This window comes from Salvelinus alpinus, chromosome 16 (genome assembly GCF_045679555.1).
Source record: "Salvelinus alpinus chromosome 16, SLU_Salpinus.1, whole genome shotgun sequence".
Taxonomy (NCBI): domain Eukaryota; kingdom Metazoa; phylum Chordata; class Actinopteri; order Salmoniformes; family Salmonidae; genus Salvelinus; species Salvelinus alpinus.
This window is the reverse complement of record NC_092101.1, coordinates 6,110,822-6,137,331: the sequence shown is the minus strand read 5'-3', so window position 1 is coordinate 6,137,331 and position 26,510 is coordinate 6,110,822. Positions and strand designations below refer to the sequence as shown.

Below are 26,510 nucleotides of genomic sequence, written 5' to 3'. Positions count from 1 at the left end.
CGTGAAGGTGGGGCAATGCGTAGGACAGACGAAGAAAGGAAGCGAAAAGCAGAGGAAAAAGGGAAGATACTTTTTCTACCATTTAATCAACCTAATATACACTACCATTCAAAAGTTTGGGGTCATTAGAAATGTCCTTGTTTTTGGAAGAAAAGCAACATTATTGCCCATTAAAAAAACATGAAATTGATCAGAAAGACAAGGCAAACTGGCTCTAACCAGAATAGAAAGAGGAGTGGGAGGCCCCGTTGCACAACTGAGCAAGAGGACAAGTACATTACTAGTGTCTAGTTAGAGAAACAGATGCCTCACAAGTCCTCAACTGGCAGCTTCATTAAATAGTACCCGCAAAACACCAGTCTCAAAGTCAATAGTGAAGAGGCGACTCGGGGATGCTGGCCTTCTAGGCAGAGTTGCAAATAAAAAGCCATATCTCAGACTGGCCAATAAAAAGAAAAGATTAAGGTGGGCAAAAGTACACAGACACTGGGCAGAGGAAGATTGGAAAAAAGTGTTGTGGACAGACGAATCTAAGTTTGAGGTGTTCGGATCACAAATTAGGACATTTGTGAGACACAGAAATAATGAAAAGATGCTGGAGGAGTGCTTGACGCCATCTGTCAAGCAAGGTGGAGGTAATGTGATGGTCTGGGGGTGCTTTGGTGGTGGTAAAGTGGGAGATTTGTACAGGGTAAAAGGGATCTTGAAGGAAGGCCATCACTCCATTTTGCAACGCCATGCCATACCTTGTGGACGGCGCTTAATTGGAGCCAATTTCCTCCTACAACAGGACAATGACCCAAAGCACAGCTCCAAACTATGCAAGAACTATTTAGGGAAGAAGCTGTCAGCTGATATTCTGTATATAATGGAGTGGCCAGCACAGTCACCGGATCTCAACCCTATTGAGCTATTGTGGGAGCAGCTTGACCGTATGGTATGTAAGATGTGCCAATCAAGCCAATCCAACTTGTGGGAGGTGCTTCAGGAAGCATGGGGTGAAATCTCTTCAGATTACCTCAACAAATTGACAACTAGAATGCCAAAAGGTCTGCAAGACCGTAATTGCTGCAAATGGACGATTCTTTGACGAAAGCAAAGTTTGAAGGACACAATTATTATTTCAATTAAAAATCATTATTTATAACCTTGTCAACGTCTTGACTATATTTCCGATTCATTTTGCAACTCATTTCATGTATGTTTTCATGGATAACAAGGACATTTCTAAGTGAGCCCAAACCTTTGAACGGTAGTGTATATATATATACACTGCTCAAAAAAATAAAGGGAACACTTAAACAACACAATGTAACTCCAAGTCAATCACACTTCTGTGAAATCAAACTGTCCACTTAGGAAGCAACACTGATTGACAATAAATTTCACATGCTGTTGTGCAAATGGAATAGACAACAGGTTGAAATTATAGGCAATTAGCAAGACACCCCCAATAAAGGAGTGGTTCTGCAGGTGGTGACCACAGACCACTTCTCAGTTCCTATGCTTCCTGGCTGATGTTTTGGTCACTTTTGAATGCTGGCGGTGCTCTCACTCTAGTGGTAGCATGAGACGGAGTCTACAACCCACACAAGTGGCTCAGGTAGTGCAGCTCATCCAGGATGGCACATCAATGCGAGCTGTGGCAAGAAGGTTTGCTGTGTCTGTCAGCGTAGTGTCCAGAGCATGGAGGCGCTACCAGGAGACAGGCCAGTACATCAGGAGACGTGGAGGAGGCCGTAGGAGGGCAACAACCCAGCAGCAGGGCCGCTACCTCCGCCTTTGAGCAGGAGGAGCACTGCCAGTGACCGGTGGAAATCTGCCCTTTGGTCTGATGAGTCCAAATTTGAGATTTTTGGTTCTAACCGCCATGTCTTAGTAGGTGAACGGATGATCTCTGCATGTGTGGTTCCCAGCATGGAGGAAAAGGTGTGATGGTGCTTTGCTGGTGACACCGTCTGTGATTTATTTAGAATTCAAGGCACACTTAACCAGCATGGCTACCACAGCATTCTGCAGTGATACGCCATCTCATCTGGTTTGCGCTTAGTTGGACTATCATTTGTTTTTCAACAGGACAATGACCCAACACACTCCCAGGCTGTGTAAGGGATATTTGACCAAGAAGGAGAGCATTGGAGTGCTGCATCAGATGACCTGGCCTCCACAATCACCCGACCTCAACCCAACTGAGATGGTTTGGGATGAGTTGGACCGCAGAGTGAAGGAAAAGCAGCCAACTTACGAGGGAACTCCTTCAAGACTGTTTGAAAAGCATTCCAGGTGAAGCTGGTTGAGAGAATGTCAAGATTTGCAACACTGTCATCAACGCAACAGGTGGCTACTTTGAAGTATCTTGTTTAACACTTTTTTGGTTACTATATGATTGCATATGTGTTATTTCACTACTAGACACTATTCTGTATACTTCTGGCCCTTCTTTTGACACTGTGTTAACAACCCTCCAGGCGAGCTTCAATGCCGTACAGCTCTCCTTCCGTGGCCTCCAATTGCTCTTAAATACAAGTAAAACTAAATGCATGCTCTTCAACCGATCGCTGCCTGCACCTGCCCGCCTGTCCAACATCACTACTCTGGACGGCTCTGACTTAGAATATGTGGACAACTACAAATACCTAGGTGTCTGGTTAGACTCGGTATCCAAGATGGCGTAGCAGTAGGACGTGTCTTTGTCTTGTCTTGTCCCGTGTAAATAGTCTTCGTATTTTTCGTATACATTTCGTATATATTTTAATTTCACTTTCCATCTAGGAACTGAATATACATTCCTACATTCCGCCTCACCCAATGTGGTACGGACCTGCTATTTTTTTATACTTTAGAACCGTAACCCCAATCAGAAGCTAGCCAGATAACTAGCTACTAGCTAGTAGTCAGTTAGCCACTGCTGCGGTCTTCACCCTCAACTCGGACACTGCCAGCTTCAATACCGGGCCAATACCTGCCAGTCTGCAAGCGCGATATCAACCCAGAGCATATAGGACTGCTTTTTCTCTACCACATCACCGGATTCCTGACGCAAGCTCTGGACAATTACACCGTATCATCACAGCTAGCTAGCTGCAACCGAGTGGCTACTACTGGCTAACACCTCTGTCCCGAAGCAAGCACCAGTTAGCCTTGAGCTAGCCTCGAGCTAGGCCCATCTGCCGGCTAGCCGAAGAGGTCTACCAGCGAATTCTTGGGCTACAATACCTCCTTTGCCAATTGGACTGGACCTTTTTTTTGCCGACACAGAGCCCTGCCAATCCATCACAACTGGTCTAAATCAGCTACAAGCTAATTTAGCCATTTTTTTGCCGCTGCTAGTAGCTTTTACCTTCTGCACAGACACCAGCCCTGTTATTAGCCTGGATATTACTCACCAATTTACCAGCATCGGACTGTCTCTCGACAACAACGCCGGATTCCTGCCGTAATCCCTGAGCCACTACTTCTGATCCTCACAGCTAGCTTGCAGCTAGCGCAGCTAGCGCCACTGCCACGAAGCTAGCACCAGTTAGCAAACACAATTCTATAATTCACAACCTCTCTTTCGCCATCCGGCTTGGATTCTCTGTCGACACGACCACGTCTGAGCAGACCCCCTCCGTCTGAGCAGACCACCCCCCGGGCTACTAACTTTAAACGCCGCGTGCTAGCTTAGTGGAGGCCTCCCTGCTCCATCTACGGCTGCCCCCTGGACACTATGATCACTTGGCTACATAGCTGATGCATGCTTGACTGTCCATTAATTCACGGTACTCCATTCTGTTTATTTGTGTTTTATCTGTCGGCTCTGTGCTTTAACTCAGGATCTGTGTGTAGTTAATCCGACCCTCTCTGCCGAGTCGTCGCCATTTTTACCTGTTGTTGCTGTGTTAGACTAGCACCCTGTTATTGCTGCTGTTATCTTACCTGTTGTTTTAGCTAGCTCTCCCAATCAAGACCTGCAATCACTTTATGCCTTATTGTATGTCTCTCTCATATATCAATATGCCTTGCATACTGTTGTTCAGGCTAGTTATCATTATCATTGTTTTGGTTTGCAATGGACCCTGTAGTTCCACTCTCCGTACCTCTGTTACCTCCTTTGTCCCACCCCCCACACATGCGGTGACCTCACCCATTGAGACCAGCATGTCCAGAGATACAACCTCTCTTATCATCACCCAGTGCCTGGGCTTGCCTCCGCTGTACCCGCGCCCCTCCATACCCCTGTCTGCACATTATGCCCAGAATCTATTCTACCACGCCCATAAATCTGCTCCTTTTATTCTTTGTCCCCAACGCTCTAGGCGACCAGTTTTGATAGCCTTTAGCCGCACCCTCATCCTACTACTCCTCTGTTCCTCGGGTGATGTGGAGGTAAACCCAGGCCCTGCATGTCCCCAGTCACCCTCATTTGTTGACTTCTGTGATCGAAAAAGCCTTGGCCTCATGCATGTCAACATCAGAAGCCTCCTCCCTAAGTTTGCCTTACTCACCGCTTTAGCACACTCTGCCAACCCTGATGTCCTTGCCGTGTCCGAATCCTGGCTTAGGAAGGCCACCAAAAATTCTGAGATTTCCATACCCAACTATAACACTTTCCGTCAAGATAGAACTGCCAAAGGGGGAGGAGTTGCAATCTACTGCAGAGATAGCCTGCAAAGTTCTGTCATACTTTCCAGGTCTATGCCCAAACAGTTCGAACTTCTAATTTTAAAAATTAATCGCTCCAGAAATAAGTCTCTCACTGTTGCCGCCTGCTACCGACCCCCCTCAGCTCCCAGCTGTGCCCTGGACACCATCTGTGAATTGATCGCTCCCCATCTAGCTTCAGAGTTTGTTCTGTTAGGTGACCTAAACTGGGATATGCTTAACACCCCGGCAGTCCTACAATCCAAGCTTGATGCCCTCAATCTCACACAAATCATCAAGGAACCCACCAGGTACAACCCTAAATCCGTAAACATGGGCACCCTAATAGACATTATCCTGACCAACCTGCCCTCCAAATACACCTCTGCTGTCTTCAATCAAGATCTCAGCGATCACTGCCTCATTGCCTGTATCCGCCACGGGTCCGCGGTCAAACGACCACCCCTCATCACTGTCAAACGCTCCCTAAAACACTTCTGCGAGCAGGCCTTTCTAATCGACCTGGCCCGGGTACCCTGGAAGGATATTGACCTCATCCCGTCAGTTGAGGATGCCTGGTCATTCTTTAAATGTTACTTCCTCACCATATTAGACAAGCATGCTCCGTTCAAAAAATGCAGAACCAAGAACAGATATAGCCCTTGGTTCACTCCAGACCTGACTGCCCTCGACCAGCACAAAAACATCCTGTGGCGAACTGCAATAGCATCGAAGAGCCCCCGCGATATGCAACTGTCAGGAACCAATACACGCAGTCAGTCAGGAAAGCAAAGGCCAGCTTTTTCAAGCAGAAATTTGCATCCTGTAGCTCTAACTCCAAAAAGTTCTGGGATACTGTAAAGTCCATGGAGAACAAGAGCACCTCCTCCCAGCTGCCCACTGCACTGAGGCTAGGTAACACGGTCACCACCGATAAATCCGTGATAATCGAAGACTTCAACAAGCATTTCTCAATGGCTGGCCATGCCTTCCTCCTGGCGACTCCAACCTTGGCCAACAGCCCCGCCCCCCCCGCTGCTACTCGCGCAAGCCTCCCCAGCTTCTCCTTTACCCAAATCCAGATAGCAGATGTTCTGAAAGAGCTGAAAAACCTGGACCCATACAAATCAGCTGGGCTTGACAATCTGGACCCCCTATTTCTGAAACTGTCCGCCGCCATTGTCGCACCCCCTATCACCAGCCTGTTCAACCTCTCCTTCGTATCATCTGAGATCCCCAAGGATTGGAAAGCTGCCGCGGTCATCCCCCTCTTCAAAGGGGGAGACACCCTGGACCCAAACTGTTACAGACCTATATCCATCCTGCCCTGCCTATCTAAGGTCTTCGAAATCCAAGTCAACAAACAGATCACTGACCATCTCGAATCCCACCGTACCTTCTCCGCTGTGCAATCCGGTTTCCGAGCCGGTCATGGGTGCACCTCAGCCACGCTCAAGGTACTAAACGATATCATAACCGCCATCGATAAAAGACATTACTGTGCAGCCGTCTTCATCGACCTGGCCAAGGCTTTCGACTCTGTCAATCACCATATTCTTATCGGCAGACTCAGTAGCCTCGGTTTTTCTAATGACTGCCTTGCCTGGTTCACCAACTACTTTGCAGACAGAGTTCAGTGTGTCAAATCGGAGGGCATGTTGTCCGGTCCTCTGGCAGTCTCTATGGGGGTACCACAGGGTTCAATTCTCGGGCCGACTCTTTTCTCTGTATACATCAATGATGTTGCTCTTGCTGCGGGCGATTCCCTGATCCACCTCTACGCAGACGACACCATTCTATATACTTCCGGCCCTTCCTTGGACACTGTGCTATCTAACCTCCAAACGAGCTTCAATGCCATACAACACTCCTTCCGTGGCCTCCAACTGCTCTTAAACGCTAGTAAAACCAAATGCATGCTTTTCAACCGTTCGCTGCCTGCACCCGCACGCCCGACTAGCATCACCACCCTGGACGGTTCCGACCTAGAATATGTGGACATCTATAAGTACCTAGGTGTCTGGCTAGACTGCAAACTCTCCTTCCAGACTCATATCAAACATCTCCAATCCAAAATCAAATCAAGAATCAGCTTTCTATTCCGCAACAAAGCCTCCTTCACTCACGCCGCCAAACTTACCCTAGTAAAACTGACTATCCTACCGATCCTCGACTTCGGCGATGTCATCTACAAAATAGCTTCCAATACTCTACTCAGCAAACTGGATGCAGTTTATCACAGTGCCATTCGTTTTGTTACTAAAGCACCTTATACGACCCACCACTGCGACCTGTATGCCCTAGTCGGCTGGCCCTCGCTACACGTTCGTCGTCAGACCCACTGGCTCCAGGTCATCTACAAGGCTATGCTAGGTAAAGTGCCGCCTTATCTCAGTTCACTGGTCACGATGGCTACACCCACCCGCAACACGCGCTCCAGCAGGTGTATCTCACTGATCATCCCTAAAGCCAAAACCTCATTTGGACGCCTTTCCTTCCAGTTCTCTGCTGCCTGCGACTGGAACGAATTGCAAAAATCTCTGAAGTTGGAGACTTTTATCTCCCTCAACAACTTTAAAAATCTGCTATCCGAGCAGCTAACCGATCGCTGCAGCTGTACATAGTCCATCTGTAAACTACCCACCCAATTTACCTACCTCACCCCCCATACTGCTTTTATTTATTTACTTTTCTGCTCTTTTGCACACCAGTATCTCTTCTTGCACATGATCATCTGATGATTTATCACTCCAGTGTTAATCTGCTAAATTATAATTATTCGATTTATTGCCTACCTCATGCCTTTTGCACACATTGTATATAGATTCTCTTTTTTTCTACCATGTTATTGACTTGTTTATTGTTTACTCCATGTGTAACTCTGTGTTGTCTGTTCACACTGCTATGCTTTATCTTGGCCAGGTCGCAGTTGCAAATGAGAACTTGTTCTCAACTAGCCTACCTGGTTAAATAAAGGTGAAATAAAATTTAAAAAAGACTGTAAACTCTCCTTCCAGACTCACATCAAACATCTCCAATCCAAAGTTAAATCTAGAATTGGCTTCCTATTCCGCAACAAAGCATCCTTCACTCATGCTGCCAAACATACCCTTGTAAAACTGACCATCCTACCAATCCTCGACTTCGGTGATGTCATTTACAAAATAGCCTCCAAAACCCTACTCAATAAATTGGATGCAGTCTATCACAGTGCCATCCGTTTTGTCACCAAAGCCCCATATACTACCCACCACTGCGACCTGTACACTCTCGTTGGCTGGCCCTCGCTTCATACTCGTCGCCAAACCCACTGGCTCCAGGTCATCTACAAGACCCTGCTAGGTAAAGTCCCCCCTTATCTCAGCTCGCTGGTCACCATAGCAGCACCTACCTGTAGCACGCGCTCCAGCAGGTATATCTCTCTGGTCACCCCCAAAACCAATTCTTCCTTTGGCCGCCTCTCCTTCCAGTTCTCTGCTGCCAATGACTGGAACGAACTACAAAAATCTCTGAAACTGGAAACACTTATCTCCCTCACTAGCTTTAAGCACCAGCTGTCAGAGCAGCTCATAGATTACTGCACCTGTACATAGCCCATCTATAATTTAGCCCAAACAACTACCTCTTTACCTACTGTATTTATTTATTTATTTTGCTCCTTTGCACCCCATTATTTCTCTCTCTACTTTACACTTTCTTCCACTGCAAACCAACCATTCCAGTGTTTTTTTTTTTACTTGCTATATTGTATTTACTTCGCCACCATGGCCTTTTTATATTTTTATTTATATATATATTTTGTTTGCCTTCACCTCCCTTATCTCACCTCACTTGCTCACATTGTATATAGACTTATTTTTCACTGTATTATTGACTGTATGTTTGTTTTACTCCATGTGTAACTATGTGTTGTTGTATGTGTCGAACTGCTTTGCTTTATCTTGGCCAGGTCGCAATTGTAAATGAGAACGTGTTCTCAATTTGCCTACCTGGTTAAATAAAGGTGAAATAAAATAAAATAAAAAATAAATTTCATAGTTGATGTCTTCACTATTATTCTACAATGTAGAAAACAGTAAAAATAAAGAAAGATACTTGAATGAGTAGGTGTATTCAAACTTTTGACATTTCCGGGATGGAAAAACACTTTCAGTGTAAAATTAAATGTCAAAAACCAGTATTTTATTTATTTTATTTATTTATTTAACCTTTATTTATGTATGTAGAAAATATAAATGTATACTGTTTTTATAATATTATCTTTGCGAACTATCAATCACCAAAATAAAATCTAGACAGTCAGGAAGAATTGAAAACTCCCAAAACAATGAATTTAGCATTATTGATTTTGTTATTTTGATTGGGCAAAATAGCATAGCATTAGACATGGCAAAATGCATAGAATTACAGAAAACTAGCTTTTAAACTGCAGAAATGTCTCTCAGCTCAATGGAGAAATGTGTATGGTTGCAGGAAATTGCCTTAAATTCACAGATTTTGCTACACCTCCAAGACGGGGTTATCTAAAACGTTCTCTAAAATTCAGCTGGGCTGATCGCACCCATACCACCTAAGCCCCTTTTTGATACAGAAAAAACCCTGCACACACACGGCCAGATTGAGAGATGCCACAACGCCACGGGCCTATATCTGGCATTTTGCTAGAATAAACATGACACAGCTTGGCCTTCCTGGGAACAATATACTTGGAGCAGCAGCAGCAGAATGCCACAGGAGAGGAAACGGAAACTGGAATAACAGCATCTCAAGGTTTTATTAAGAACAGTGGTGTCGCTTGAGAATCTCCATTAGACGGACAGACTTGAGCCCTTATGGGAACAGCAGTAGCTCAGAACAGCAGAGCAATAGCTCAGAATTATGCACAATGCTGTCCAGCCCTACTTGTTGCATATTGGGGACATGTCCTTGAAAGAAATTGGAGACCATTGCGACAGAACACTGATAAATCCCCCACAAATGCATTTGCTTGTGATGTTAGCACTTTGGCCTCACCATATCTAAAATGAACAGATAGTAGAATGGAAGATGGACACAGTACAAGCTTAGCTCGTTGCAGTGTCTTACCAATCTATTTGCAAGAGAATAAAGGCAGATCTTGTCTGGTGAAGGTGATCGCTCCTTATCCTTACGACACACACCCCAGTAAAAGAAGCTGCCCCCCCAGGGACACAAGGTGAGAGCAATTAATTATCAGGTTGAACAGAAAACCAGCAGGCTCCAGACCTCGTAGGGTAGGAGTTGAAAACCCTGATATAACGTCACAAGTTCACAACATAAAGAGGACCAAGCATAGGCGTCATTTGAGGAATCACTTTCAATCTATTCTGGAGCTCCATATTAAGACTATGGCACCCAGCAAGCCTCTCCTTAATATCAAGGGAATGATCTCAAAATCACATTACATTTTATTGGTCACATACACATGGTCAGCAGATGTTAATGCGAGTGTAGCGAAATGCTTGTGCTTCTAGTTCCGACCGTGCAGTAATATCTAACAAGCAATCTAACAATTTCACAACAACTACCTTATACACACAAGTGTAAAGGAATGAATAAGAATATCTACATATAAATATATGGATGAGCGTTGGCCGAACGGCATAGGCAAGATGCAGTAGATGGTAGAGTACAGTACATACATATGAGATGAGTAATGTAGGGTATGTAAACATTATATAAAGTGGCATTGTTTAAAGTGACTAGTGATACACTTATTACATCCAATTTTTTATTATTAAGTGGCTAGAGATTTGAGTCAGTATGATCTCCCGCCGTTATGCAGGCTGCAGCACAGCCAAAGTGCTGACTGTATGCTCAAGCAACCTTGAGTTCAGACCCTCCCCCTTCTTGGCTGTTGCTGGCCAGACAAACCTGGCCGTATGTCTGCTCAAGGTATTATCCCAGATGGCATACTGAGTCCTGAGATAACAAGGTGGGGATAAAAATGTGGCAGAACATAGACATTCTGCAATGCGGCCTAGTATCAGAATCGTTAATTAAGGCCTAAACTACTGATGTAATTAGGCACAAAGCCTATGGCATGAAAATAGAGTGAAAAGAACATGGGTTACTGAGTGCAGAATTGTAGTCCCGGCCTGGGGTTTTTCCACAGTCCTGCGAACACATACTGCAGTGAAAGCTTATCTTGTTCTCTCCACACATCCTAGCTATGGTTCCTCATCAGGACAATGAGGCACCGATAGGAATCAGTGACGGTCTGAAAAAGCGATTGAGGAATACGGGCTTATTCCCCCGGGGTCGTTTTAGTCGTTTTAGTTGAATGTGCTGCCATTGGGATTGTATGGTGCACCCAGCATAATCAAATGAAGATGGGGGTGGGATTACAGTGACACCCAGGGTGGACCAGGCGGGAGGGTCCATCCAAACCCCCTCTAGCTGTTTCTATGGCTGTCATGTCCCGCACAGCACCGCTATGCCACAACATCTGGCCACGGAGTGAGAATAACGAGATGCAAGCATGTCTCTGTCAACTCGTCCCAAAGTCAGAGGATGCTTTGAAGAGGAGCCCCTGCTCCCCTTGAACATGTTAGGGTATTTTAACCATCTCACTGAAATTGTGCGTGTGCCTGTCTTTCTGTGTCTGGCTGTGTGTTTGTGAAAGACATGCACAGATAGACAGCAATGACACTAAGTAGTAATAGAATGGAATTATGTTCAAAATATATTTTCTGGCTACCGGCCCCCCCAAAAAATGGAGCCAAACAACTATTTTATGCATCTACACCGAACTCTAAATATAACACAAACAGTCGAGAGTTGTACAAGCCTCTTTACAGATGCATGCATCCTCACAGTCAGAGCTTTCGAAATTAGTTTCTCTCATAAGGAGCTGGCTGAGTCCAAAGAGCTATGATTGCGTTGTCACTTCACCCACCCTGTTTGCTTTACAATAATTCTGCTGGGCAGTTATAGCTTGACATGGGCTGCCACTGGTGACTACTTCCACAATGCATTATAGACCGATATCAAATATGATGGTAGACTGCACATTCCAGCTGAAGCCATAGATTCTACCTCACCTACCGAAAATACTAGTTAGGGCCCTGGTCAAAAGTAGTGCACTAAATAAGGAATATGGTGCCCGTAGGAGGAGAGAGTGTGGTGGCCTATTTTAAATTGGACAATCCCCAGGGCCCTACAAAATCTGTGTTGCAGAGAATCCAGACATTAAAACAGATTCAACAATATTTCAAAATGTAATGAACTTAGTTGGAAATCAACCAAATGTATTGAACTTATAAGAACATTCATTATTTTGCCCAAGATGATAACAACACGGATCAGTGATACGCATTTTCCTTAAACTTCTGAAGAGCTAATGGCACTTAAATGTCTGTGCGTCTGTGTGTGCACACGTTTCTCTACCACTTTGTGTAGCCGTTAGCGCTATTGATAATGCATTGACAACCATCTTCTGGTAGATGGAAAGGCTTTCCCAAAAACCTTTATGTCATGCTGAACAAAGATCTTCAAACGCAACATCGTTCATGAGCTGAAAAAAAAGATCCCAGAAATGTTCCATATGCACAAAAAAGCTTACTTAAAAAAAAAAAGTATGTACATCCCTGTTACTGAGCCTTTCTCCTTTACCAAGGTAATCCATATACCTGACAGGTGTGACATATCAAGAAGCTGAATAAACAGCATGATCATTACACAGGTGCACCTTGTGCCGGGGACAATTAAAGGCACCTCTAAAATGTGCAGTTTTGTCACACAACGCAACAGATGTCTCAAGTTTTGAGCGAGAGTGCAATTGGCATGCTGACTGCAGGAATGTCCACCAGAGATGTTGCCAGAAAATTAAACCATGGGAATGCATGCACAACTGAAGAATTTCTGCACAAACTGTCAGAAACCATCTCAGGGAAGCTCATCCACTGGCACGCTGGGGAAGGGTGCTCGTCACGGATGAATCCCAATTTCAACTCTACTGGGCAGATGGCAGAGTGTCGTGTTGGTGAGCGGTTTGCAGATGTCAATGTCATGAACAGAGTGCCTCATGTTGGCTGTGTGGTTATGGTATGGGGCGGTATAAGCTACAGACAACGAACACAATTGCATTTTATCGATTGCAATTTGAATGCACAGAGATATTGTGACGAGATATTCAGACCCATTGTAGTGCCATTCATCCACGCCATCACCTCATGTTTCAGCATGATAATGCACGGCCCCATGTCGCAAGGTTCTGTACACAATTCCTGGAAGCTGAAAATGTTCCAGTTCTTCCATGGCCTGCATACCCACCAGACATGTCACCCATTGAGCATGTTTGGGATGCTCTGGATCAACGTGTGCGACAGCGTGTTCCAGTTCCTGCCAATATCCAGCAACATCGCACAGCCATTGAAGAAGAGTGGGACAATATTCCACAGGTTACAATCAACAGCCTGATCAACTCTATGCGAATGAGATACAGTGCCTTCGGAAAGTATTCAGACCCCTTGACCTTATCCACATTTTGTTAGTTTATAGCCTTATTCTGAAAGTGAATAAATAGATTTTTTCCCTCATCAATCTATACACAATACCCCATAATGAAAGCGATTACAGCATCAAGATTTCTTGGGTATGACGCTACAAGCTTGGCACATCTGTATTTGGGGAGTTTCTCCAATTATTTTCAGCAGATCCTCTCAAGCTCAGTGAGGTTGGATGGGGAGCGTTGCTGCACAGCTATTTTCAGGTCTCTCCAGAGATGTTTGATCGGGTTCAAGTCCGGGCTCTGGCTGGGCCACCCAAGGACATTCAGAGACTTGTCCTGAAGCCACTCCTGTGTTGCCTTGGATGTGTGATTAGGGTCATTGTCCTGTTGGAAGGTGAACCTTCACCCCAGTCTGAGGTCCTGAACACTCTGGAGCAGGTTTTCATCAAAAATCTCTGTACTTCACTCCGTTTATCCTTGCCTCGATCCGGACTAGTCTCCTAGTCGCTGCCGCTGACAAACATCCCCACAGCATGATGCTGCCACCACCATGCGTCACCGTAGGGATGGTGCCTGGTTTCCTCCAGACGTAACGCTTGGCACTCGGGTCAAAGAACGCAACGGTTTCATCAGACCAGAGAATCTTGTTCCTCATGGTCAGAGTCTTTAGGTGCCTTCTGGCAAACTCCAAGTGGGCTGTCATGTGCCTTTTACTGAGGAGTGGCTTGCGTCTGGCCACGCTACCATAAAAGGCCTGATTGGTGGAGTGCTGCAGAGATGTTTGTCCTTCTGGAAGGTTCTCCCATCTCCACAGAGGAACTCTAGAGCTCTGTCAGAGTGACCATCGGGTTCTTGGTCAAATCCCTGACCAAGGCCTTTCTCAGTTTGGTGTCTTGGTGGCTACAAACTTCTTCCATTTAAGAATGATGGAGGCCCCTGTGTTTTTGGGGACCTTCAATGCTGCAGAATATTTTGGCACCCTTCCCCAGATCTGTGCCTCCACACAATCCTGTCTCGGAGCTCTACGGACAAGTCCTTAGATCTTATGGCTTGGTTTTTTCTCTGACATGCACTGTCAACTGTGGGACCTTATATAGACGGGTGTGTGCTTTTCCAAATCACGTCCAATCAATTTAAATTTACCACAGGTGGACTCCAATCAAGTTGTAGAAACATCTCAAGAATGATCAATGGAAACAGGATGCACCTGACCTCAATTTCGTGTCTCATAGCAAAGGGTCTGAATACTTATGTAAATAAGGTATTTGTTTACAAATTTGCAAACATTTCTAAAAACAGTCTTTGCTTTGTCATTATGGGGTAGTGTGTGTAGTCGTGGCCAAAAGTGTTGAGAATGACACAAATATTAATTTTCACAGTCTGCTGCCTCAGTTTGTATGATGGCAATTTGCATATACTCCAGAATGTTATGAAGAGTGATCAGATGAACTGCAATTAATTGCAAAGTCTCTCTTTGCCATGCAAATGAACTGAATCCCCAAAAAACATTTCCACTGCATTTCAGCCCTGCCACAAAAGGACCAGCTGACATGTCAGTGATTCTCTCGTTAACACAGGTGTGAGTGTTGACGAGGACAAGGCCGTAGATCACTTTGGCATGCTGATTGAGTTCGAATAACAGACTGGAAGCTTCAAAAGGAGGGTGGTGCTTGGAATCATTGTTCTTCCTCTGTCAACCATGGTTACCTGCAAGGAAACATGTGCCGTCATCATTGCTTTGCACAAAAAGGGCTTCACAGGTAAGGATATTGCTGCCAGTAAGATTGCACCTAAATCAACCATTTATCAGATCATCAAGAACTTCAAGGAGAGCGGTTCAGTTGTTGTGAAGAAGGCTTCAGGGCGCCCAAGAAAGTCCAGTAAGCGCCAGGACCGTCTCCTAAAGTTGATTCAGCTGCGGGATCGGGGCACCACCAGTACAGAGCTTGCTCAGGAATGGCAGCAGGCAGGTGTGAGTGCATATGCACGCACAGTGAGGCGAAGACTTTGAGGATGGCCTGGGGTCAAGAAGGGCAGCAAAGAAGCCACTTCTCTCCAGGAAAAACATCAGGGACAGACTGATATTCTGCAAAATGTACAGGAATTGGACTGCTGAGGACTGGGGTAAAGTCATTTTCTCTGATGAATCCCCTTTCCGATTGTTTGGGGCATCCGGAAAAAAAGCTTGTCCGGAGAAGACAAGGTGAGCGCTACCATCAGTCCTGTGTCATGCCAACAGTAAAGCATCCTGAGACCATTCATGTGTGGGGTTGCTTCTCAGCCAAGAGAGTGGGCTCACTCACAATTCTGCTTAAGAACACAGCCATGAATAAACAATAGTGCCAACACATCCTCCGAGAGCAACTTCTCCCAACCATCCAGGAACAGTTTGGTGATGAACAATGCCTTTTCCAGCATGATGGAGCACCTTGCCATAAGGCAAAAGTGATAACTAAGTGGCTTGGGGAACAAAACATTGATATTTTGGGTCCATGGCCAGGCAACTCCCCAGACCTTAATCCTAATGAGAATTTATGGCCAATCCTCAAGAGGCGGGTGGACAAACAAAAACCCACAAATTCTGACTAACTCCAAGCATTGATGCAAGAATGGGCTGCCGTCAGCCAGGATGTGGCCCAGAAGTTAATTGACAGCATGCCAGGGCAGATTGCAGAGGTCTTGAAAAAGAAGGGTCAACACTGCAAATATTGACTCTTTGCATCAACTTCATGTAATTGTCAATAAAAGCCTTTGACACTTATGAAATGCTTGTAATTATACTTCAGTATTCCATAGTAACATCTGACAAAAATATCTAAAGTCACTGAAGCTGCAAACTTTGTGGAAATGAATGTGTCAGTCTCAAAACTTTTGGCCACGACTGTAGATTGATGAGTTTTTTTTTTTAATACATTTTAGAATAAGGCTGTAATGTAACAAATGTGGAAAAAGTCAAGGGGTCTGAATACTTTCCGAAGGCACAGTATGTCACGCTGCCTGAAGCAAATGGTGATCACACTTGATACTGACTGGTTTTCTGATCCACACCCCTACCTTTTTATGGTACTGTATCTGTGACCAACAGATGCGTATCTGTATTCCCAGTCATATAGCAAGCCATAGATTAGGGCCGAATTAATTTATTTCAATTGACTGACTTTCAATTGACTGACTTTAAATTAACTCTAACTCAGTAAAATCTTTGAAATTGTTGCATGTTGCATTTATATTTTTGTTTCGTGTAAATGTAAACTACAAAGTAGCCTGCATCAATCCTGTGGCTATTTGTTTTACAAACTCTGCAATCACAAAAGCACGACAGAAACATTGCTAACCAAAATAACAGTTTCTTGCTGGTGCACACTTGCATTAAAAGGGTAACTAAATCAAAATGACTGTCTAGGCAGCCACAGACAAATGCCATTTCATTGACTTATCTTCTTTTTTTTATTTTTATTAAAGGTTGAGTTGAATGGCTATGCCTCCTGGAAAATATCAATGGGAGACAGATGACATGGGCATAGGCCTAAATTACAAAAATGTTTAATTGCGATGACAAGCAAAGTAGCCTACGCTTGGCCACAACTAACAATATTTAGGCCTGATAAATTTAGGCTTAAGGCCAAAGACTGTAAAAAGATAATTTCTCATTTGTAAGTAGTCATTGGTGATCTGTTCTAGTCAATTCCTTTTAAAAAATCCCAATAGCTGCCATCTAACCCAAATGTAAATTAATTGGTCCACTTTCATGCTCTGTCTAGCCACAAGAATGTGAAAGTTTTCTTTTGATATGAAACTCTGGCCTGGAGGGAGAACTTGTGAAAGTGCTTACGGATGATAAAATAGGAGGGATTCTGGCTAATGAAATCTTGGACGTTGCCTCACAGCCTTGGAGAATGCCCAAAGTATATCTGTATAATGAGCAGAGAGCGAGAGTCACACTAATGAGGGAAGTTCACAGACATCACCTTAGAACCAGGAATTCAGTGACACATCAAGGCAATAACAGTTCTACCTATTACTACTCAGTGGCTGGGTCCAAAAACCCATACTAGCGTAATACAGTTGAAGTCGTAAGTTTACATACACCTTAGCCAAATACATTTAAACTCAGTTTTTCACAATTCCTAACATTTAATCCCAGGAAAAAATCCCTGTCTTAGGTCAGTTATGATCACCACTGCATTTTAGGAATGTGAAATGTCAGAATAATAGGAGAGAATTATTTCTTTCAGCTTTTATTTCTTTCATCACATTCCCAGTGGGTCAGAAGTTTACATACTCAATTAGTATTTGGTAGCATTGCGTTTAAATTGTTTAACTTAGGTCAAACGTGTCGGGAAGCCTTCCACAAGCTTCCCACAATAAGTTGGGTGAATTTTGGCCCATTCCTCCTGACAGAGCTGGTGTAACTGAGTCAGGTGTGTAGGCCTCCTTGCTCGCACACACTTTTTCAGTTCTGCCCATAAATGTTCTATAGGATAGAAGTCAGGGTTTTGTGATTGCCAATACCTTGACTTTGCTGTCCTTAAGCCATTTTGCCACAACTTTGGAAGAATGCTTGGGGTCATTGTCCATTTGAAAGACCCATTTGCGACCAAGCTTTAACTTCCTGACTGATGTCTTGAGATGTTGCTTCAATATATAAAAATAATTTTACTCCCTCATGATGCCATCTATTTTGTGAAGTGCACCAGTCTGCAGCAAAGCACACCCACAACATGATGCTGCCACTCCCGTGCTTCACGGTTGGGATGGTGTTCGTCGGCTTGCAAGCCTCCCCCTTTTTCCTCCAAACATAACGATGGTCATTATGGCCAAACAGTTCTATTTTTGTTTCATTAGACCAGAGGACATTTCTCCAAAAAGCACTATCTTTGTCCCCATGTGCAGTTGCAAACCGTAATCTGGCTTTTTATGGCGGTTTTGGAGCAGTGGCTCCTTCTTTTCTGAGCTGCCTTTCAGGTTATGTCGATATAGGACTCGTTTCACTGTGGATATAGATACTTTTGTACCTGTTTCCTCCAGAATCTTCACAAGGTCCTTTGCTGTTGTTCTGGGATTGATTTGCACTTTTCGCACCGAAGTACGTTCATCTCTAGGAGACAGAGCACGTCTCCTTCCTGAGCTGTATGACGGCTGCGTGGTCCCATGGTGTTTATACTTGCGTACTATTGTTTGTACAGATGAACGCGGTACTTTCAGGCATTTGGAAATTACTCCCAAGGATGAACCAAACTTGTGGAGGTCTACAATTTGGCTGATTTCTTTTGATTTTCCATTGATGTCAAGCAAAGAGGCACTGAGTTTGAAGGTAGGCCTTGAAATACATCCACAGGTACACCTCAAATTGACTCAAATGCTGTCAATTAGCCTATCAGAAGCTTCAGAACTCATTACATAATTTTCTGGAATTTTCCAAGCAGTTTAACCTCTCTAGGCTAGGGGGCGGTATTTTCACGTCCGGATGAAAAGCGTGCCCAAAGTAAACTGCCTGCTACTCAGGCCCAGAAGCTAGGATATGCATATTATTAGTAGATTTGGATAGAAAACACTCTGAAGTTTCAAAAACTGTTTGAATGATGACTGTGTATAACAGAACTTATTTGGCAGGCGAAACCCTGAGGACAAACCATCCAGGAATTCTTTTTTTTGAGGTGACAGTGTTTTCAATGAGTTTTCTATGTGGATCTAGATTTCTAAGGCACTTGCTTGCAGTTCCTATAGCTTCCACTGGATGTCAACAGTCTTTAGAAATTGGTTGATGTTTTTCCTTTGTGTATTGAAGAAGTAGGGCTGTTCAGAACGAGGGTCGAGTCTAGTGTACTGTTGTGGTTGAGGAATTTGACCTGAAAGCTCGCAACACTTTGTTTTTATCTGCTATTGAACGCAGTTTATCCCGTCTTAAATTTTATTGATTGTTTACGTTAAAAAAATACCTAAAGTTGTATTAGGAAAGTTGTTTGAAATGTTTGGACAAAGATTGCAGGTAACTTATTAGATATTTTGTAGTCATATTGCGCGAGTTGGAACCGGTGTTTTTCTGGATCAAATGCGCCAAATAAATGGACATTTTGGAGATATAACGACGGAATTAATCGAACAAAAGGACCATTTGTGATGTTTATGGGACATATTGGAGTGTCAAAAGAAGAAGCTCTTCAAAGGTAAGGCATAAATTATATCGTTATTTCTGAGTTTTATGTCGCGCCTGGCGGGATGAAATATGATTGTCTGTGTTTGTTTGATGGGGTGCTGTCCTCAGATAATCGCATGGTTTGCTTTTGCCGTAAAGCCTTTTTGAAATCTGACACCGTGGCTCGATTAACAAGAAGTTAAGCTTTATTTTGACATATTGCATGTGTATTTTCAAGAATATTAAATATTTACAATTCTGTCGTTTGAATTTGGCACCCTGCACTTTCACTGGATGTTGGTCAAGTGGGACGGTAGCATCCCATCTAGCCTAGAGAGGTTAAAGGCACAGTCAATATAGTGTATGCAAACTTCTGACCCATTGGAATTGTGATACAGTGCATTATAGTGAAATAATCTGTCTGTAAACAATTGTTGGAAAATTACTTGTGTCATGCACAAAGTAGATGTCCTAACCGACTTGCCAAAACTATAGTTTGTTAACAAGAAATTTGTGGAGTGGTTGAAAAACTAGTTTTAATGACTCCAACCTAAGTGTATGTAAACTTCCGACTTCAACTGTACACACTGTACTTAAACTGCATACCATGTAGTCATCGTATACTATTTTGCAAGTAGTGTTTAGTAAAAAGTATGCAGTATGCCACGGCTGGAACGCAGTAGCGGCTCCTTACTGGTTCAGTAGGAAGGTCAGCGCCGATTGAGGGTGGATTTTTCCAAATTCAACAGACATGCATCGCATTAACAAGCTGGAAAATAGCTCATTTCCAAATCGATTAATTTCTCTGAAAATAATAGGGGTTAAATTATAGGCCTACTCAGGCTGGTTATATGCAGCCTATCACATTCAATGAAACTGAGGAGTATATCTGTCTGTAACAAATCCCTTTTGTGGGGAAAAACTAATTCTGATTGGCTGGGCCTTGCTCCACAGTGAGTGGGCCTGGCTCCCAAGTGGTTGGGCCCAGTCATGTGAAATCCATAGATTGTGGCATAATGAATTGATTTCCTTATATGAACAGTAACTCAGTAAAATCATTGACATTGTTGCATGTTGTGTTTTTATTTTAGTTTAAAAGCTCTGACGAAGGCCAAGAGAACAAGAAACACTTTTCAATGAGAAAACAGAAATCCAATTTGGGTAAAAAAATTTAAAAGATATAGCCTACGATGCAATACTTGTGATTATTTTAAGGACAACAAAAACGACTTACACGGAACCCAAACCGGCTGCGCGCGTGCGCCATCGTGCATTAATTTATTTTGCCCCCCCACACCAAACGCGATCACGACACGCAGGTTAAAATATCAAAACTAACTCTGAACCAATGACATTAATTTGGGGACAGGTCGAAAAGCATTAACCTGTTATGGCTGCAGCCCGACGTCAGCCCGACGCCGGTACACCTATGACAACATCCAGCTCAAGTGCAGGGCGCGAAATTCAAAATCTATTTTTTTTTAATATTTAACTTTCACACATTAACAAGTCCAATACAGCATTTGAAAGATAAACATCTTGTCAATCCAGCCAACATGTCCGATTTTTTTAATGTTTTACAGAGAAAACACCACATATATTTATGTTAGCTCACCACCAAATAAAAAAGGAGGACAGACATTTTTCACAGCACAAGTAGGATGCAAGTAGCATGCACAAGCCAACCTAACTAACCTAGAACCAACCTAAATAACCTAGAAAAAACTACCTCAGATGACAGTCCTATAACATGTTACACAATAAATCTATGTTTTGTTCAAAAAATGTGCATATTTTAGCTATAAATCAGTTTTACATTACTGCTACCATCATAGCTACAGTCAGAAATCGCACGGGAGTAGCCAGAGAAAATACAGACACCAACGTCAACTACTAATTACACATCATAAAACATTTCAGAGAAATATATGGTGGATAGCTAATGAAAGAGAAAGATCTTGTGAATAGAGCCAATATTTCCAATTTTTGAAGTGTTTTACAGCGAAAACACAATATAACGTCATATTAGCTTACTACAATAGCTAACATCACAACAGCATTGACTCAAGGCAAACGGTAGCATAGCACAGTTCGACAGATATATGAAAAAGCATCCCAAATTGGGTCCTTATCTTTGTTGATCTTCCATCAGAATGTTCTCCAAGGGGTCCTTTGTTCAGAAATGTCTTTATTTCGATCCAGAACGAACAATTTCCCTCTTGAATTAGCAAGCACACTGGCAGTGCGACGCTAACCTCTCCATCTTGAAAAAATTATTGCGTCGCATCACGTCTAAAGTCCAGAATACATTTCAATAATATAATTAAACTATATTGAAATAACATACTTTAGGATGATATTGTGACATGTATCAAATAAAATCGAAGCCAGAGATCATATTCACCTTTACAGAGTGTTTTCCAGGAGCCGAGTCCAGGTCCTACTTCGCGCCCAGAAAGAAAAATAAACTGCGCAACACTCACTCCAAGAGGTTGTGTTCAAATCCAGGACGAGATAATCAAGTGATTTCTTCTCTCACTTCCGCATGACACCCAGAGGAAGGCGTATGACGTGTTTCTACAGTCCTAAGTGACATGCCCTTTTATAGACAAGGGCTTGAAGAGCGACATCGATTTTGGAAATCTCACTTCCGGATAGGAAATGGGCTGTAAAAATAGTTCTGTTCCACTTAGAGAAATAATTAAAACGGTTTTAGAAACTAGAGACTGTTTTCTATCCAATAGTAATAATAATATGCATATTGTAAGAGCAAAAATTTATTAAGAGGCCGTTTGAAAATTTGCACATATTTTCCAGTTTTTCAATACGCCCCCTGCAGCCATAACAAGTTAAACATGTATGGCAATTTAGCTAGCTAGCTTGCACCTGCTAGCTAACGTTAATTTGTCCTATTTAGCTAGCTTACTGTTGCTAGCTAATTTGTCCTGGGATATAAACATTGAGTTGTTATTTTACCTGAAATGCACAAGGACCTCTACTCCGACAATTAATCCACACATAAAACGGCCAACCGAATCGTTTCTAGTCATCTCTCCTCCTTCCAGGCTTTTTCATCTTTGAACTTATATGGTGATCGCATCTAAACTTTCATTGTATTACCACGACAACAAAGTTGGTCTCTCAATCACCCACGTGGGTATAACCAATGAGGAGATGGCACGTGGGTACCTGGCTTCTATAAACCAATGAGGAGATGACTTTCAGCGCGATCTGCGTCAGAAATAGGAACGACTTCTATTTTAGCCCTTGGCGTCGCAGACGCTCGTTGGCGCGCGCAAGCAGTGTGGGTGCAATAATTGAATAACATGGATTTCTAAATTTATTTTGCGACGCTCGCGCACGCGATGTGTCCGGTCTGGTCAGCATGTTAGCCTACATTTGAACACCACCGCAGAAGCTTCACTATTCAGCGTCTTCCCAATTAAGTAGCCTAGTAGTTGTTTGGCTACTTGAAGAGAACTAGAGCCTACCACACGCAGCCCAACTCTTCCAATGCGTTGTGGAAAAGTGTGCATTGAATTTTACGAGATGAAGAGACAAAATTAGTATACCATCCTGGCATTTAAACCACTCGATTTTGAAAATTCACATATAACACATTCTATTTCCGCATACTGAGAATGTGTCATGCGCGATTACGTTGTTTCCCGCCATTCGTTGATCTCGGTAGCACATCCCCAAATCTAATTGAAAAGCTGTTGTCAAAGCCGAAATAAGTATGACATCCGGGCATTTAAAGTATACATGATTTTCAAATTACCTACAATTTATTACGTAAGTATGGGTATTTGGACATCGCCAGTGTTTCCTCTAGGACTTTTTTTTGCCTCAGAAATGTTTTGCTGTTTGAAGGCAAATTTCCTGCAATTCTACACATTTTGCCATGGCTTATGCCGTGTTCTTATGCCATTAGAGTGACACAAACATAAAATCAATGGGGCACCATGCCATATCATTTTAGGAATTTTAGATTCTCTCCGATCAGTTTTTATTTTGGTGATTGCTAGTTCTCGAAGATGATCTTACTTAAAATATTTAGCTACATTATCTTTTCTACATACTTTATATCATTTTTAGTAATCTAGGTTAAGTTTACAGTGAAAATGTTTAACAATCCCCCGTTGCTACAGCTACCTACCACTTAAGTTGCTGCTCCTATTACCACTAGCCTATATAACTGACAGATAAGGGATGACCAAAATATATCGCAATATTTTGGGAAATTTTTACGGTATGAAGACAACTCAGACTGAATTCTTCCACTGTATGTGGACACCTGCTGGTCGAACATCTCAATCCAAACTCATGGGCATTGATAGAGAGTTGGTCTTCCCTTTGCTGCTATAACACTTTTCTGGGAATGCTCATCTCTAGGACAGGGTTTCCCAAACTCTGTCCTTGGGGTGCACTGTCCAAGGGGTGCACGTTTTGTTTTTTGCCCTAGCACTACACAGCTGACTCAAATAATCAACTAATCGCCTAGATTTGATCATTTGAATCAGCTGTGTAGCAAAACCCAAAACGTGGGTCCCGAGGACTGAGTTTGGGAAATGCTGCTCTAGGATATTGGAACTTTGCTGCAGGGACTTGCTTCGATTCAGCCACAAGAGCATTAGTGAGGTTGGGCATGGATGTCGGGTGATTAAGCTTGGCTCGCAGTCAGCGTTCCAATTCATCCCAAAGGTGGTCGATGGGGTTAAGGTCAGGTCTCTGTGCAGGCCAGTCAAGTTCTTCCACACTGATCTCGACAAACCATTTCTGTATGGATCTCGCTTTGTGCACGGAGGCATTGTCATGATGAAACAAAAAAGGGCCTTCCCCAAACTGTTGCCACAAAGTTGGAAGCACAGAATCTTCTAGAACAGGTATTCCAAATCTGGGGTACAGGGTACGAGCAATGCTGTCTGGGGTACACCAAATAAAAATATGATTCACTTTTTTTTTTTTTTTTTAACAGGGCTATAGATTTGGGTGAGGTTTTATTCTCGGCTGAGTAACCTCGTTTCACTCCCCCAAAAAATTTTAAACCATCTAGTGTCCACGAAAAAAACAACACAATGTCAAATACAGCCTAGCCTAGTCAAATAATTAACATCGAATCACATTAACCGGTACTCTCTCGCGGGAATTCCACTAACGGTCCGCATGTAGCAAAATGTACCTGCTGCTCATGTTGGTATCTGTACTGATGGCGCAAAAGCCATGACAGGAAGACATAGTGGAGTGGTAACACGCGTGCGAGCAGTTGCTCCTGACGCCACTTGGGTACACTGCAGCATCCACCGAGAGCCTCTTGCTGCCAAGGGAATGTCTGACAGCTTGAAAGACATTTTGGACACTACAGTGAAAATGGTTAACTTCGTTAAAGCAAGGCCCCTGAACTCTCGTGTATTTTCTGCACTACGCAATGATATGGGCAGCGACCATGTAACGCTTTTACAACATACAGAAGTGCGCTGGTTATCAAAGTATTGACACGTTTTTAAAATTGAGAGACGAGCTTAAAGTTTTCTTTACTGACCACAATTTTCACTTGTCTGACCGATGACGAGTTTCTCACATGACTGGCCTATCTGGGTGATGTTTTTTCTCTCCTGGATGATCTGAATCTAAGATTACAGGGACTCTCAGCAAACTATATTCAATGTGCGGGACAAAATTGAGGCTATGATTAAGAAATTGGAGCTCTTCTCTGTCTGCATTAACAAGGTCAACGCTCAGGTATTTACATCATTGTATGATTTTATGTGTGCAAATTAATGAAGCTTACAGACAATGTCAAACGTGATATAGCGAAGCACCTGAGTGAGCTGGGTGCGCAATTACACAGGTACTTTCCCGAAACGGATGACACAAACAACTGGATTCGTTATCCCTTTCATGCCTTGCCTCCAGTCCACTTACCGATATCTGAACAAGAGAGCCTCATCGAAATTGCAACATGCGGTTCTGTGAAAATTTTATTTAATCAGAAGCCACTGCCAGATTTCTGGATTGCGCTCAGAGTATCCTGCCTTGGCAAATCATGCTGTTAATCTCTCTGGGGCAGACGTCCCACCGGCCAATAGCCAGGGAAAATACAGCGCGGCATATTCAAATAACATGATATAAAAATCAAACTTTCATTAAATCACACATGTAAGATACCAAATTAAAGCTACACTCGTTGTGAATCCAGCCAACATGTCAGATTTCAAAAGGGCTTTTCGGCGAAAGCATAAGATGCTATTATCTGATGACAGCACAATGTCAACAAAGAGAGAGTAGCATATTTCAACACTGCAAGCACGACACAAAACGCGGAAATAAAATATAAATCATGCCTTACCTTTGACGAAATTCTTTTGTTGGCACTCCAATATGTCCCATAAACATCACAAATGGTCCTTTTGTTCGATTAATTCCGTCGATATATATCCAAAATGTCAATTTATTTGGACCGTTTCATCCAGAAAAACACAGCTTCCAACTTTCGCCAAGTCACTACAAAATATATCAAAAGTTACATGTAAATTTACCAAAACATTTCAAACTACTTTTGTCATACAACGTTAGGTATTTTTAAACGTTAATAATCGATCAATTTGAAGACGGGATGATCTGTGTTCAATACAAAACGAAACCAAACTGACGCAACTTTTTTCATAACGTGACTCTCCAAAAATTTACTTAATGTGACCCTCATTTACGATAGCCCTACTTCTTCAGTACACAAAGGAATAACCTCAACCGATTTCCAAGGACTGGTGACATCCAGTGGAAGCGGTAGGAACTGCAAGCAAGTCAGTTAAAAATCTGGTGTCTCTAAAAAATCTGATTGAAAAGACAGTGACATCAAAAAAATACAAATTCTGAATGGTTTGTCCTCAGGGTTTTGTTATTCTCACAGACATGATTCAAACAGTTTTAGAAACTTCAGAGTGTTTTCTATCCAAATCTACTAATAATATGCATATATTATATTCTGGGGATGAGTAGCAGGCAGTTGAATTTTTGCATGCTATTTTTCCGAAAGTGAAAATGCTGGCCCCTGCCCACAAGAAGTTAAGACACTGATGCAACCACGTACCTATGTGAGAGTGGATTCTCGGCAATCACTAGCATGAAAACTAAATACAGGCACAGACTGTGTGGAAAATTATTTAAGACAGACTAATAATTATTGATTATTATTGATTATTATTATTGATAATTATTATTGTATTATTATTTGTGCCCTTGGTCCTATAAGAGCTCTTTGTCACTTCCCACAAGCTGGGT

At 43.0% G+C, this 26,510-nt stretch overlaps 1 protein-coding gene across 3 annotated transcripts in view; it reads right to left on the bottom strand.

The window, feature by feature from the left end:
- The window catches only part of LOC139540689 (arf-GAP with coiled-coil, ANK repeat and PH domain-containing protein 2-like), a 120,471-nt gene that overhangs the window by 71,839 nt on the left and 22,122 nt on the right, over window positions 1-26,510 (bottom strand). The gene's annotated exons all lie outside the window — the stretch shown is intronic.